Genomic DNA, 16,364 nt, shown 5'->3' with positions numbered 1-16,364 from the left:
GACTCACCTGAAGCTGTTTTAATAAAGTTTTTTACATCACATTTTATAGTCACTGGAGTTGGTGTCACGTACCGTCTGGTTGGCACTTTCACTGGGATTTGAAGCCCTCTAACCCTGGCAGGCTTGGTTTGGGGTTTTGCGCACCATGGGCCTCGGGCTTTAATGATTGTGTACGTGAGGAAGTAGTCAGAGAGTGTGAAGGAGTTGTGAAGTTGATAAACTGACAAGCGGGAGAGTATTTTTGCTGCTAAACTGCGCCTGACATACACATACACACTTGGACCACCAGCATATGTGCTGCCAAACTGTCAAAGAGCAGAGGAAAGAAACAAATCCCCAAAGCACATCACCTTCAAAGTGAAGACTACCCAGGGACTGTGTGAATGTGTGTGTGCGGGAGTAGCAATTGTATCACGCACAAGCACACTGCAAGACCACTTCTTAAGAGGAAAATACAAGAAGTGGGGAGAATACAGAGGAGGAGAGAGAGGGAGGGGTAAGGAAAAGGGAATGGAGTGATAATAAGAGAAGTGAAGGATGAGAGAAAGGCGGAACAAAAAGGGAGGAAAGGAAGTAGGAGAGAAAAAACACCGGACCATGGATAAAAAAAGAAAAAAATATGAACAAGACAAGGATGTAAGAGAATTGTTGAAAGGATAAGGTAGGAAGCAAGCAATGGGGGGTCGAAGAAAAAAGATAGAGGGAGTGACAAAGGGACAGAGGAAGGATGACAGAACTGTAGGAAGGATGAAGCGGGAAAATGAATTAAATAGAAGAGAAAGTATGGGTGAAAAAAGGACGAGGGACAGATTCAGGGAGTGATCCTTAAATGACTGATGTGGGAATGAAGGATGGGAAGGGATCATGCTCTGAAAAAAAAAAAGGAAAAATGGTAGGACATGAAATAAAGGGAACATGGGAGGATAACAAGAGGACGAGGAATTATGGGGAAAGAAAGGGCGAGATACAGTGTAGGAGGGCTGCTGCCAAGGTAGAGTATTTATAGGAGGATATAAAAAGGGATGCAGTCAAGAGGCGACGGTAGCAACGTGTGCTTTCAAACTAATCATGGCGGACAAACTGCTTGATGTACTTTTTCTCGCCACAGAGATCAGGTCGACTTGAGCAACGTTTCTCTGAGCTTTGATCAACAAGATAAAAGTATGAGAGGCAGACTCCCGTGACCCTTCTTTCCCGGTTTTCATCAGCACAACTGCTGCTGGCTCCATCTATTTTATATTGATACTGTTTCCCCACTGTTTTCTTTTTGTTCATACCTCTGATGCTGGCTTAGTTACAGGACGACTTTTCCCAACCATGATGCCTCTGTGAAATTTACATTGACAGCAAGATGTAACGAGGGGTTTAGTTTCCTGTCTTGAGCTGGCAATGTGAAAGTGGCTGATAAAAGAAGGGGGAAAAATTAGGAGGGAAACCTGTGTTCACATTATACACCAAGACAGTGCATATTTTCAGCCAAGCTGGCGCCATAGATGGCCGTCTTGATGTGTTGGTGTGCATATACCACCACTGTCTTTAATGCTATACCTTAAGATGTACTTTTGCTCTAAACATCGTACTAAACATCCATCTGCACAACTGAACATTTTTTTCCATGACTCCAACAGGAAGTCCACTTTTTGACCGAAGTAGACCGGGGTTTGTTCTCTGACAAACTACTGCCAGGACGTTCACCAGATCCACATAAAAAACAATGTAAAGCTAGAAGACACATTACTGACAAAAAGCTATAAATCTCCTGTAAAAATCTTGACGGCTGTGGCTGTAGTAAAAATGTGATGTCTACAAAGTTTGAGTTTTTTTTGCCATCTTCCAGTGGTACTTTGTGGATTAACTCCTACAAGGGGGTTCATCTGAAATCACTTGAAGTTGTAGCACAGCTCGAAAAAACATCTTAAAGAAGAAACTCTCTGGAACTCAAGTACGAAACTCAAAGAGCACGGCCTCGGCAACTTGACAAAGTTTGATATCTCGCAATAAAACAGGAAGTTCAGTCACTCAAACATGAAAAATGCAATCCCCCTCAGACTTCACTTGTTGGATTAGGGTCCACTTCCGAACGTGTTTGCGTGCCAACATTGCATGTCTGTCATAGCGCCGCCTAGTGGTAAGACATAGTAAGCCTTGCATGACATGAGAAGTATTGCTTTACTACTCTTACATGCTTTGTTTTCTGCACCTAAAACCCAAAACAAACTCCTTTGTGAAAATTTACTTCCCAAACACGAGGAAATAGTTCATACTTATTCTCATGTAGGAAAATATCACAAAGATCCCCTTTAGAACAGGAGGAAGGAGGGAAGAAGTCAAGAAAATGGATGGAGAGAGTACAAGAAATATGGTAAAGCAAATGTCATAAGACATATGGTAATACAGAGAGTGAAAAAAGAGGGTGTGCAAACAGAAGTCAGTAAAAGATTGAGGGCCCCAGAAGATTTGGGGAGAAGGGAAATGAAAGAATAGGATAGAAAAAAAGAAAAATGAAGAGCACCACAAGGGAGGAGAGGAGTGAAATGAGGCAGGTGGAGATAAGGATGAGCAGGGAGGTGAGGGAGGCGAGGGAGTGCAGAGAGACAGAGTAGATGGGGCATAGAGAAAAAGATGGAAAGAAAGGACGCAGAAGAAAAGATGGACTGTGTGAGAAGAAAAGGATCGGATGGAGAACAGGAAGCAAAAAAAAAATGGAGAGGGGAACGAGAGCACAGTGAGGAATTATGGGTAGGAGAGGGAGAAGTATTGTCAGCAGGGGGGCTGTCAAAGTTGTGGGAATTTATTCAGCGCTGAAAAAAGAAATCACTATTTGCATGATTAATGTTGTCTGAGTGTGAAGGTTCACAAACAGTCGCCCGCTGTGTCTCATGCTCATGACATCACAACAAGCGTTCACCAATCAGAGACACACAAACATGGAAGAAGCAAAAACCGGCTCCAGTTTTGTCAGGTTTGTTTGTTTTTCTACTCATTATGATTAACTCAAATTCGACTTTTTAATTAAATTCATATTTCATGCTAACAGTGTGTGTGTGGGTGTGTCCATGTGTGTGTACTTGCTCATCTTTTTTCATAAGCTCCTCCAACACTTCACAAATGACACCTGGGAATTGTAGAAATTTTCGACACTGCTTAGGAACACACACACGAGCGCACGCGCGCACACTGACAGGTGTGAAGCGAATCCTTTCTTCTGATAGAAACTCCCCGGGAACCCTCGGGACACACGTGGAATGTGGCAAGCTGCAGAAAAGTGTGTTTGTTTGTGTGTGTGTGTGTGTGTGTGTGCAGCTACGCCCAGAAGCTGACTGCAACAACCATTATGTGCTGTCTGCATGCATGTGCACAGGCGTGTGACAGCTTCTGTCATGGCTGCCTTGTTTAATGCCAATCTCCAAACTTTTCCTCAGACTGAGTTCTTCATGTGACGTTTGTGTGTAGATACATACATGCATACATGATGTTAAGTACACACTCTGTGATGTTACTGCTGCACCCACAGGGCCGTCTGCTGGCATAGATTAAGCTCTGAGGGGAATCTGAATGCAGAGCGGTGCTGTCGTGATCACCGTACTGTACAGATCAACATGAAGCAGCTGGGTGTAACACAGCTATGTGACTGCACACACCCCTTCCTGCCGGGCTGTCAGATAGTGTTCTGCATCACATATCTGAAACAATACATCACACAATGAGAGAATAATGCATCATTGTGCGACACTGTGCACGAGCTGCATTCATGAGCTAACTCTTGGATCACATTTACAGCCTGTCGCTGCCTCAGTCTTTACAACAAGAACTACTGGAAATTGTGGTCTTTTCTTTAAAAGTCTGGCAGTATCGGTGAAATAGCTATTTAGGTCCTGTGTCCATCCCGCACTTTTTGCGCTGGCAGCGCTCACAACCTCAGTTTCAGTGCTCCTGTTGCTAGGTTTTGAAAAGGCGAACGTTGAAAAGACGTGTCGGATTAATACCTCTTTCCCATGTTAATGTCAAGCTGGTGTTGGAAGTTCTGCCCTATCTTGATTTTGATCGGTCGGTGAGGTAGAAGTGACACTGACGAGCACAATGGTGGTCCAAAAGTTGAACAAGAGTAAGGGTGTTTTTGAGCAATTCTGAGCGCTAAAAACGCTAAACAGCACTGGTTTTGTGAAGAAAATGAACGCTGCTAGCTAAAAAAAAAAATGGTTGCCGACGATCTCTAAAGGTTGTCTGCAACATCGTAACACGGGTATGTTTAAACTCTCTGGATTTCATAATTATGGCATTACAAACTCTGCACCAAATTGGGGTCGACGGTTACGCGAGGGATGTTATGGCACATATTTATTTTCTCTCCTTTGATCCTGTGACTAACATTAGAGACAGCCTTAATCCCCAACATGTCCGAGCACTTGAAGTGTAGAAGCTATTTATAGCTGCAGCTCTTATCTAAACACTGACACTTAAGTCATGAGTGGCCATTATGCCTTCAGATTTATTGACGCCCTTTTTTTCCACCTATAACCTGAACAGGAAGCATGCATTAAGGTCCACTCTCTCTCCACTTCTCACAGGTCTGTCTCACTCTCTTAACCGCCTTTCTTCATCCATACACACTGCTTCCCTCCGAGCCTTTTTTCCCAGCGAGAGTCCCAACAGTGGAGGACTGAAAAGGGGGATCAAACATGAAGGAAATTGGACAATAACTGCAGTGAGAAAGGTGCAATTATACCAGAGCAGATAGTGGTTTCTACAAGGAGCCGTATGGGATGGAATTTACACTTTACCTCACACTTATATACCATTTCAAAGGACGCTTCAGGGAGCAGTAGCCAAACAATGTGGGGGAGTATCAATGTTAACACAAAAATAAAACCCAGTAAGCATATTTTAAGAGCGTAACAAGAAGTTATACTGGTGTAACAGTATTTCCTTTCATATTAACGGTATTCCCAAAATTACAAGCAAGTCTCTGGTGGAGAAATGAAAATAGGAGCACTGAAAAAACATTCGTAATACACCGCAGTGGGGACAGAAACCTTAAAATCTGGTGTATAAAACGCGCTTTTAATACCTATTTAAGTGTGCAGCGTCTTATACACTGGTGTGACCAATATGCGAGTATAAAATGCTGACACACGCTCCGTCATTACCGCGGTTGTAGAGCGACACAGCTGCACAGACAATGCATGTTGTAGACTTCACTAAACATGATAAAAATCGTCATGCAAGAAGTAAGTTTAAACTTTTTGTCCACTCTGAGAGACCTCTAAAAACAGACTGAATCCTATATACCGGTGCACTTAAATTCAGGATTTTACGGTAACTAAAATGTAACTCTGTTAACAGTTAATCCGTTAATTCCATTAATAATGAACTTACTTCAAATGTTTGTCAAAAAACAACATCAGTGTTTGATGTGTCAGTATCTTTAAAAATCCACACTCTTCTCAATTTTTTTGTTGCAGTCACTTTAGATTGGTTGAAGATACTTGCATTCCCCTCATGAATCTCGAGCCGTGCATCGATGTTGCATTCACTGTTGCATAACGGATAGAATTGCAGAGCTTGTGCAGAAACTCGAATTTAAATGAACTGAATGAGTTTGTTCAGTCTTTCTAGATAATTGAGTTATTCCACAGCAAAGGTGCCTACGAGATATGATAAAATTTATTTTCAGCACATTAACAAGTTTAATACGCACAGAGAATATTAAGTTTCAAAATTATATCCTGTTAACCTTCAAGGGTATTATGATTTTACAGAGTTATTAAATATTACAGAAGGGGGGGGGGGGTGTGCAGTTGGACTCTTATGTCATTGTCAGCTGCCGATCCAGATAATGGATATTGTACTTTGCCTCTGTCCATTGCCTGTCATCTCCTTTGTGTCTGATCGGACTCAAAGATGTTCGTTTGCACTCACTGACATTGTTTCCTCTTTTCTAGATCCTTGCTTGTGTTGTACTTACTCTCTGATGTATGTTGCTTTGGATAAAAGCGTCTGCTAAGTGAATGGTAGAACTTTAAAAAATGTTTGCCATAGTACATTCCCCTCTATAATCAGCAAATGTCTTTCTTTGTGTAATAGTTCATCATCATGTATAGAAGCAGTTAAAGCCGGATGCACTGAATAATGATTCATTCCCAAGTGACATACAGCCTCTCCTGGGTATTAATGTGGCAGATGGTAAAGCAGGCATACATTCAACCTCCAATTGCTCCCAATGGGCTGTTCCAAGGTGATGGCTTGAATATCAACAAATTAAAAGTGGGTTGCGCCAAATCACTGGGGTATTTACATCTATACATAGAGATTGTAAATCTGGATTATGATGGACTATGACTGCACCCGTCGACCTTTTGATTTTAATTACCGGATTGAGAGCTGCACAACATCTGGTCCAAATAACAAAGGTCAAAATACAGGATAAAACAGACCCTCCCTCTTCCGTTTCCTCATATTCTCCATCTAATCCTGTGATGCTTTATCGTCTCTTCTACCTAAACTCGTTGATTATTTGCCTTTGGAGACAATTTTCTACCGTTTAATGCCATAGAAAAACTTTTTAAACTCCATAGTTTTACAACATAAAGGCGTTCAGTCTCTTTGATAAAATAGATTCAACGAGCCGACACTGTATGTACTTGTAGGTTGTGCCTGGCACAGCATTCCTGCGGTTGAAGGTCTCCGCGGCGTTAAGAGTCTTTTGTTTGTGTCGTTAACGAATACTCGGCTGTCGCTTTTCAGATTCAATGAAGTGCACTACATTGAAGCAAAAGTGGGAACAAGTCTGATAATGCTGAAGGGTACAGGGGTGACTGGGGATAAAAGAAAAGTAGCAGGTTCAAGGCAAAGAGAAGAAGAGCCTCTGTTTAGTCATGTTAGTCAGGTTTGAATGCATTCTTGATTCTTTTTCAATCTTTCAGTAATAGGAAAATGTTTGAATTTCTCTGTTTATTGAAATGGATGTCTGCTTTGGAAACCATTGATTGTTCTCTGCAAAGACTCTGTTGTCTCTGTTTATTGACTGGGTTCAAACTTTAAGAGACCCAAGCGTATAGAAAACAAGGTTGATGTCCTCAATGGGTGCATAAAAAAGTGTGATAAAATCTTTACTAGACAGAACTACCTTGGGAAGGATCCCAAAAAGGAAACCCCAAATGAACGCCAAGTTGGCTGTAAGACAAAACAGAAACTCTACGATGCAATCCTAAGGTATGTGGGATGAATACATTATTGCATTCTGCAGAAACATCCCTCCAAAAGTCCAAGGAAACAACCATCACTGTTTATCTTCTGTTTAAGAGTTTGAGGATCAGTTTATTCAGTCACCTTTACGTCCATCCATCCATCCATTATCTTTTGCTTATCCGGGGCCAGGTCGATCTGCTTTCTTCATCAATCAACTATCGTCATGAGCTGTAGGTAGTAACTGAAAGAATGAGATGGTGGACGAAATGAGTTTCCTCCAACGGGTGACTGGCCTCAGCCTTAGAGATAGGGTGAGGATCTTGGACATCTGGAGAGAGCTCTAAGTAGTGTCGCTGCTGCTTTGCATTGAAATGAACCATTTGAGGTGGTTTGGGTATCTGATCAGGATGCCTCCTGGTTGCCTCCGTCCGGAGGTCTTCTGGGCATGTCCAACTGGGAGGAGACCCAGGGTTAGACCCAGAGCTCACTGAAGGGACTACATAACCCTTATGGCCTGGAAACCTCTTGGTATCCCCCAGGAGGAACTGGAAAACGTGGCTAGAGAGTGGGAAGTCTGGGGCGACTTGCTAAACCTGCTGCCACTACAACCCTGCCCCGGATAGATAGATAGCGGAAGATAATGACGAGATAAATAAGTCAGGGATCTCTGGAAAAAAATCAAAATGTACTTTTTATCGTGTGGAAACTGAGTTAAATAAAATTTATGGATGTATTTCTGCTTTAGGAATCTGTAGTTTTCATATTGATTTTTTAGATTTCTTTTATTGGACTACATGGCCTCTCACCAGACCTTTCAGAGACGGTTTTGGTGGTTTTGAACCAGGACGGTCCGCCTCAGATTCTCTAGTTCTTCTCTTTTAGCTGTTCCACAAAGCAGAACGAAAACGTCCGCTGATGCTGCACTCAGCCGTTCTGCTCCGAGACATTCGTACAGCCTTACACAGGATTTAAGAGGAGCTGAGATTATGGAGATTTTCAAACTAAAAAAAAACCTCATTAATTCAATCTGTCTTTTATGAAGAACTAAAACATTTAAACATATTATTAGCTGAGTTAATTGCCACTGCCATTATTCTAATCTACTGGAAAATCAAAGTTTTAGTGTTTCAACTATGTTTTTTAGTACTTGCATTTTTTTATTAATTCGACTCAAAATTATTTTTATTTTATCTCATTTAAATTTTGATGTGCATTAATTCATAACTTTATTGCATTGTCTTCTATTTTCTATTTGGTATTATTTTTTAATCAGCCATCTTCCAAAGACAATTTGTTCTCTGTGTTTTTTGCTTCTATTTGATAGGACAGCTTGACAGAGACAGGACATGTGGGGGGAGAGAGAGAGAGAGGGGGATGACATCAAACATCAACAGAACCAGGGGGCAAACATGCAACCAATGGAAGACGACTGAAGCCTCAGTACATGAGGTGCCTGCTCTAACGACAACCAGCTTCACATCCATCTTTTATTTTACTGCTTTTTTAATTGAATTTATATGTGTGCATAAAGCCTGGCTCACACTGCAGGAGTTTTAAAACCCTTCCCTAGTTTGAATTCGGGTAGCATCACACATTTACACTATATACTCAAACATGCTCACACTACAAGATGTGAAAATCTTGTCACATCACAGACTACAGGATTTCCTTAAGTCCCTCAGGTAAACAACGGAGCCGACGGTTAAATGTGCGATTGTAACACTTTGTGCAGAGAGGAAAACGCGAACAACACGGGGACAACACGGGTTGTATTTTCTTCAGTGAGAGCTGGAGGTCAGATTGTAACTATGAGCATTCCAGTTGTCCAGCTCACCTGTGCGGGTTGCCTCCTGCCGCCGGTTGCCACTAGCACACTTATTACAGTACTCCCTCATCTCTCTCAGAGATTGTAGTCACATGACTTCTGCCAGACCTTTTCACAAAATCCTCGTCAAGATTTTAAATTCTAAATATCAAACATGTTCAGAAATGAATTAGGGCGTCACTGATGATGGCCGAGCAGATCGGGGACGCTCGTTAAGATTGGATCTTTTTACCACTCACCCTTCAAGATAATCTGGGCAGATAGTCGACAATCGACAGATAGTCGATTGTCGGGAAGGAAGAATCGGACCTCGAATTGGATCCATTATCCTACAGTCTGAGGCAGGCTTTAGTCTCTTAATCCTTTTCAACATTCTACCTTTTGTCAAACCGTTGTCCGCTCACATGTAAAGCACTTTTAACTTCATATGAATCTGTCTGAAAGGTGCAAAGTTTTATTATTGGTTCATTTATTTAACTGTGTATTCAATTATACTGGGCAGACCAAACCAGGCAAAGTGTCATTAGTCCTGAATCTCCACCTTGATCCTGTAGCTCTACCCCCCCAACTTCAAAAAGCCATTCCAGGACTGCTGCTTTTTTTTTTTCCTGCGTGCCCATTCTCACTTGACAAGTAATAGCTTTCATTTCAAAACACTGCAGGCAGTTTCCATTTCTTAAAAGAATAAAAAAGATGTTCACTGATGAATATTTAAAAAGCACAGATGACTACATCTCATAAAAAAAGATTCCGTTTCCTCCAGTTTAGAGTGCCTGGATAGTTCCACTCTTGAATTAAATTAAAAAGTCAACATTTAGTCGGTGTAGGCGTCCAAATTTTTCAAAAGGTTGATGTCTATTTTTTAAACAAAACACTCAATGCTACTGCACTCATGGAGGTTTTCCATGTTTTTCTGGAGGTGATGAACCGCTTCTGACTGACAAAATCAAGAAACCTTGAATAAATAAAGATTCTCTTCTGTGATATAGGGGGTATACAGATATTTTGAGAGCAATGGATATGCTAGCTATATAATTTATGTCAGAGATGGACTGTAATTGGATTCCCCCTCGTTTAAAATTCCATTCAGCCATTCTGAGGCTCTCACAAATGGGAAATCCCAATTTAGACACACAAAGCCATCCCCTCACCATTAGGAAGAAGACGTAATCTGACACAAGAAGCCTCTATATTTACCTCTGTCTCCCATTGAAAGAGAGAAAAGCAGTAGCAGCTAGAGGGGATTGATTCACAGCTGATGAGTTTTTTTCTACTACCACCCAACACTTGAGGCCAAAGCTTCAATCTGTGATCAGTGAATCCCCCCTCGTCGTATAGGTCAGAGGTCTACAGAGAGCAGGCGGTGGCAGAGACAGCAGTTGTTGTTGATTCACATGACCGATTGTCACTTTAATCTTGGGGGTCTCCGCCAGAAGCGACTGAAGCAATTCAGCCAAATGATACCCTCTTCCACTAAACGACTGAATCAAGCGGCGGCAATTGTCGTGGCAGTGCTTGTGCTTTTAAACTTTGAGGTGAATAACTAAGTAGAAAATGTGAAGAGGTAAAGCTGGAGAATCCGATCCATACTGGAGCAATGCATTATGGTGGCATGCAACCACAATGCCAGGATGTATTCAGATTTTTTCCAAGGGTAAGAAGAAAGAAAGCCAGTCTTTCACTCAGCTCTACTCTGAAATGAGTCCATCATTTTTGTCCCTTGAATTTGCCAAATCATCTAGGAGTGGTGGCTTAATATTAAGCAATGTAACAGCAAGATGGTCCCTGCTCGGGCAGAGGTAATTAGTTCTGAAAAAACCAAGTCATACCAGATTGAAATACTCATTATTATCATATCTCGTAGACTATAATAATACTGCCTCAGGTCTTGGCTCTGTGGATCAATATCTGTAAAACCCGAGAGGATCCAAATGGTATAAAGTTTCTCCTTCCATGAAAAGTTGATCCTCCAATCAGGAAGCTGGACCAAGTCTCTGTCTAAGAACTGGAGTAAGACCCTGAGAACTTTTCAAAGATCACTGCATTCCTAATACTTAGTATGTCAACGACAATGATTTTCCCAATGGGATCTTTCCGCGTAAAGTCAGGGTTAGCCAATGTTAGAATCATAGACTACATGGACGTGGTCTCAGTGATGTCAACCATTCGTTTCTGAGGCCCTGTGTACACTAATATTTCAGCAAGTGATCACTCAAGGAACTGCAGTTTTTATTTTGCACTTCCTCATTGGCTTAATTTTCCAGCTGGATCAAATACCTGGTCGTGTTACCATTTTCAATTGAACACATTTAAATTCAGCTTTCTCTTTTACATTAGGTATTTACACATCGTCCAAGGTTTTTGGGGAAACTAGATTGTAATAACCCAAAAAACATTACATACACTGAGAAACTCATAATAATAACCAAGCATTATTCATAAAATATACTCGTGAAGATATTTTACAAGTAGCAGGTGTTTCAAAATCGTTCTTCTACTTTTTCAAACAAATATATTACTAAAAAAACTTGATTTGAGAGACTACCTGATATTGCATATTTTATATTAGCTACCTAGACACACCAACAGTACCCACAAACGTAAAGGGTTAGGGGTTAGGGTTAGGACCTTGAAGCGCAGGGCCATTGGCCATATTGGAACAGATAACGTACACATGAATCCTGTGATTGCACGCTTTCAGGAGTGTATGCATATACTCTCACACACCCACACACGCCCACCACACAATCACATTTCATTTAAGTCCCTGAGTTACACAGCCCTCCCTATAAATCTATTTTTCCTTCTGGATTCCAGCACCATCGAGTCTCATCCTCTACAGTTATTGTTCTTTCCTGTGCAGCCGTTAGAGAGCGAGTCTCTGCTTTAGACTGCTTACCTCATTTAGGGAGAAAACGGAAAACAGTTCGAGGTGATAAGTCAAACCCCGCCGATCCACTTTGATTAACACGATCAATCAAATGGCGGGCGAGATGTTTTAAAAGGGGGCTCACGAGGCAGAAAAGAGAATGTTTAATATGGATATGTCTTACCGTACTCCCTTTCTTCTTGTCTTAAATCTCAAGTCCCACAAGACATTTTGACTTACAAAAAAACAAACAGCCTATTATATATAACCCTGCAGATTTTAAACCGTTATCCATTTGCCTGGCATTGATTTTTCCACACACACACACACACACACACACATTCTGGCAACCTGGGCATGAAAAGTGAGGGGAGAAAAAAGGCGAGGAAAAAGAGAGATTGTAGTTGTTATCATTTCATATTTCAATGATTCTTCCATGATTTCAGCTTTTTTTTAAAGCAGGAATCATGATGAAAAAGTGGTGATGAATGAAATTGTATGCCGAGCAGAAACCCCAAAATCAGCCCCCATACAAAAAACAAAAAAATGAATGTATTCAGTGGAATTGATAGTCGCATGTTGAGAATACCAATGAGCGAACACCTGGATTTCTTTTTTCTGTGTTGGGGGGGTGAGTAAGCCTTTGATGACAAGTGGGAATCAAATGTGTGCTCGGAGTAGTGTGACCGCTCACAAACAGAGCAAGAGCGAGGGAAAGACGCAGCAGAGGGAGAAAGAGGCACAAACCATTTTGATAGCCTACATTTCTTAGATTTGACTCTTTTTTTCATGTCAGTAGATCATGTTGAATTGCCATTTAGGTTTGAATCAACAGGGAGACGTAGATTCTTATGATAAATGATGAAATGTTGTGCATAGAAATGTTGTTAAGGTACTTGCTAATTCTTTCAAAAAAAAAACCTGAGTGCAGAAAGTTTCAACACAAAGGCGTCCAAAAACCCTCCTCCGGTTGATGTTACAGTCACAATTCATGCTTTGATAACACACTAATTGCTCTGCTTCAAAGCCGCCAAAGGCTGACACATGTCACAGTTTGACATCCCATCAGTGGGGCCAACCAGCCTTGGATACTAAGAATATCTGCACTCCAGGCTCATTCAGGCGCTTTGTGGATATACACGCCTCCACCAAATGTTGCACTTGTGGCTCCGTCTCGAGTGAAGGAATCAATGTTTTGTCTCGCGGATTGTGTTGCTGAAAGGCAGGGGGGGAGGGGGAGGGGAAAAAAAAAGAGAGAGCAGGTCCCAAAAATGTCCCAAGCGCTTTAATCCCCCCTCCTGAGGACAGGTGGATTAGCGGGGACGTTCACTGAACAAAAACGCACGCAGGCGCGCACGCACACACACGCACACACACGCACACACACACACACACACACACACACACAGCTGGATTAATTAAGTCGCAGTTTGGTGCAGGTTGTTGCAGCTGAATCAGAGCTCGGACAAGGCGCAGAAACCTTTTGAGCAGAGCACAGCAGGGATGGACACGCGAACAGCCACACCCTCTCCAAATGAAAGCCAGCAGCGCACACACTGGAAACACCTTCTGAAGCATCTACAGCATCTTCCCAATCAATACACTGAGCATTAAAAAAATACAAATCGTGGCATTTGTTCCACAGCAACAAATCTGAATCATGAGAAATATCTTGGCAAAACTCTACCAGGGTCTTGCGCAAATTCGTTATGCTTTTGCACGTGCTGTCCTTCACGATACGAAATTGAAACACTTGTAAATGAAAAAATAATGGAATTCAAATAAGTACAGAAAAACAACCAATTAAAACTTAAATTCGGGGTAAATCGCTTCCTTGTGGTCGTTTTAAGGCGCATTCGACGATGCGCCGATGCGTAAAAAAAAAACGGATCTCCAAAAAAGACTCATGTGCTTCATTCCACCGGGAAATGAAATAAGAGCCGAGCATGTTGCACACATATGCTGCTGCTAGTTTGCCCGTCTTGACCTCAGCATCCGTCTGATTGTCTGTATAACCACAAAAAAACCTAGAATTTCTCAAAGTTTCAGATGTATCTAAACGCGTCCAGGCGTTTGTTTCGACCTACTGTCACCAACTTTCACTCTCCAAATTCTGCAAGAAGAGCTCTCTCTGACCTCCATCCGCTGACCGGCAGTAGCAGAGATGTCAGGGCGCAACAAATATTCCCACTGGAAGACAAAAATGTGACATCTTCGAGAAAGGAGAAGGTTCACTTACCAGTTAAGAAAATCCGATAGTCCCTCACGCGTCCTTGCGGTTTGAGATGTCTCTTCTTTATAGCTACATCCTCCTTCTTATCTTTCATACAGCGTGTCCATGTCCTCTCTTCGGGGAATCTCCAGCGTGTGTGGGTTTTTTTTTTTTTTTGTCTTCAACGAGGTGGCACGCACAGCAGTAGACTGGAGGAGAAAGGAAACGGACGGAGTAAGTGTAGGAGTGAGTTCAATCCAACTGTGGACAGGCTTTTTCTGTCACTCTGAGATCCAGCGCGGACGCACTGGAGACGTTCTGCAGTGCGTTTCGGTCCGGAGCGCATCAAGAGTCATGTTAGGAGAAAAAAAAAATAACAATAAGTCCTTCTTTAAGATTCAGGCCAAAAAAAATAAAAATGTTAGTTGATTTCTTGAGTCTAATTAATTTAGGATCCTCTGAGTAAAGTTTTTTACGGCGGAGAGGAGAGCGCAGAGGAGACTAGAGAGGAACAGCGATAACGGTTTCCTCAATGACTGCTGAGAGAGAGAGAGAGAGAGAGAGAGAGAGAGAGAGAGAGAGAGAGAGAGCGCATGCAGACTCCGACTCGCTCCACCGACCACAAGTTGACTTCCACCCCCCCCTCCCCCCCCCCCCCCTCACATTGTGACGCTCGAACACGGTCTGAAATTCAAACATGCTTTTGCGAATTTGATATTCCAAAAGAGTCACTGCAGTGTTTAAACTAATTCAGGCTGCACTGCAACCAGGGGCAATATTCAGTATTATTACTGGTATATCATTTTGTATGCTGCTGGGGTATGGTGGTGTCACCTGCAGGTAGAGATGCTGGAGCTGCTTTGGGGGTTATACGACAACACATAAGCCAAAGATTATTCCATGTGCCGCAATTTTTTTGCATTGAAAATTATTCATTTAGTCTCAAACATGGCCATTTTTTTTCTGTCTTACCTCTCTTGAGAATTCAACTCGTTCACATTATACTTTTTTGCCTTGAATCCTGTACAATGTTTTTTCTTTCCACACAATTCTTACATGTTAACCTCAAACCACACACTGTGTCTGAGTGTGTGTGTGTGTGTGGATGCACATGGTCCTAAAGTTTAAAAGACATACTTAAATCTATATCATGAATACATCCTGACAGCCTCCTGTTAAAATACCCATTATATTCCTGTGAAATTCCTCATAAAACGTTTTTAAATTGTTCTAAAATACCCTATAAAATGTATTAAAAATGTAAAATGCCATTTAAATTAGGTTAAAAGGTTTGATATTTCATCTTAAGTCTTAGTGTTTAAATGTTAGTAAGAATGACAGTGGCGTGCTGCAGAGGTTATCAGTGTATAGCAATACATCCTCGTTATTACAACTACCAGGTACACCCATGGTACGCATACCTGTAAACATTGTAAAACAGTTTTTTTTTTGGTTAAGGCACAAAAACTATGTGGGGAATATTGAAAGAAAACATTGTGGTTTTTGTTTCGAAAAAATAAAAGAAAGCTACTACGTCTCATACCCCAGTCTCCTGAGGGACAGGGTGTGAATACAATACAAGCGCTCGATTATACTAAACAAAGCATACAAACAGAGTGTGGGAGGACCGCAAAGACGGATGCAAAATACTGAGACATAATCTTGGAAAGACTTAAATGAACAGCGTTCACCATCCAGTATCCTGAACTGCCCAGTTTTAGTCCTCACTACGCTACATCACCTGGCACTGGGCTTTTCTCAGGTTACAACCACAACAGCCACTAGTGGTAGCGGCTCAATGAAACGTAAATATACGTTTTAATGACCATCTTTGAGGTCCTTTTTTTTTGGTGTGGACAGTCTCATTGAAAATGGTACGAATGGCACCTTCTTTTATTATTGTTGTTTGTTTGTACGTAACCTACCATCTTCACCAATCTTTGCTCTAAATCCATGAATGGCGATATGAGTTCTGTCTCACTTTAACCTCTACTGAAGTCCCGAACAATGGCTCAATGACACCAAGAATTTACTTTCCTCAGCAAACTTTAACCGATTCCTGTGGACTTGTACATCAGATTTAATCTAGTTCGACCTTGAGAGTGCAGAATGTGCACGATCATGCAACAAAAGCACTGATGCACTGAATCTGGAATAGTCGAGGTCATTAGTCTTGTGCTTTTATGGCCATGTTTTTTTCACATCAATGTGGTTTGATTGATTGGAAAGCTTAAGTGACCTTATTTTTTTAAAGGACAAACACATAAACC

The 16,364-nt window shown here is 41.6% G+C and overlaps 1 protein-coding gene across 1 annotated transcript in view; it reads right to left on the bottom strand.

Moving 5' to 3' along the window:
* The window catches only part of htr2cl1 (5-hydroxytryptamine (serotonin) receptor 2C, G protein-coupled-like 1), a 127,843-nt gene extending 113,200 nt beyond the window's left edge, over nt 1–14,643 (bottom strand). Inside the window, exon 1 of the mRNA XM_065950714.1 lies at nt 14,122–14,643. The gene's annotated coding sequence lies outside the window, so the exon portion shown is untranslated. The remainder of the gene's footprint in view (nt 1–14,121) is intronic.
* Between the last annotated feature and the right edge of the window lie 1,721 nt (nt 14,644–16,364).

The sequence above is a fragment of the Labrus bergylta genome, chromosome 22 (genome assembly GCF_963930695.1).
Source record: "Labrus bergylta chromosome 22, fLabBer1.1, whole genome shotgun sequence".
NCBI classification, from domain to species: Eukaryota; Metazoa; Chordata; class Actinopteri; order Labriformes; family Labridae; genus Labrus; species Labrus bergylta.
Note: the sequence above shows the minus strand (reverse complement) of the source record. Positions and strands in the feature narration are given on the sequence as shown.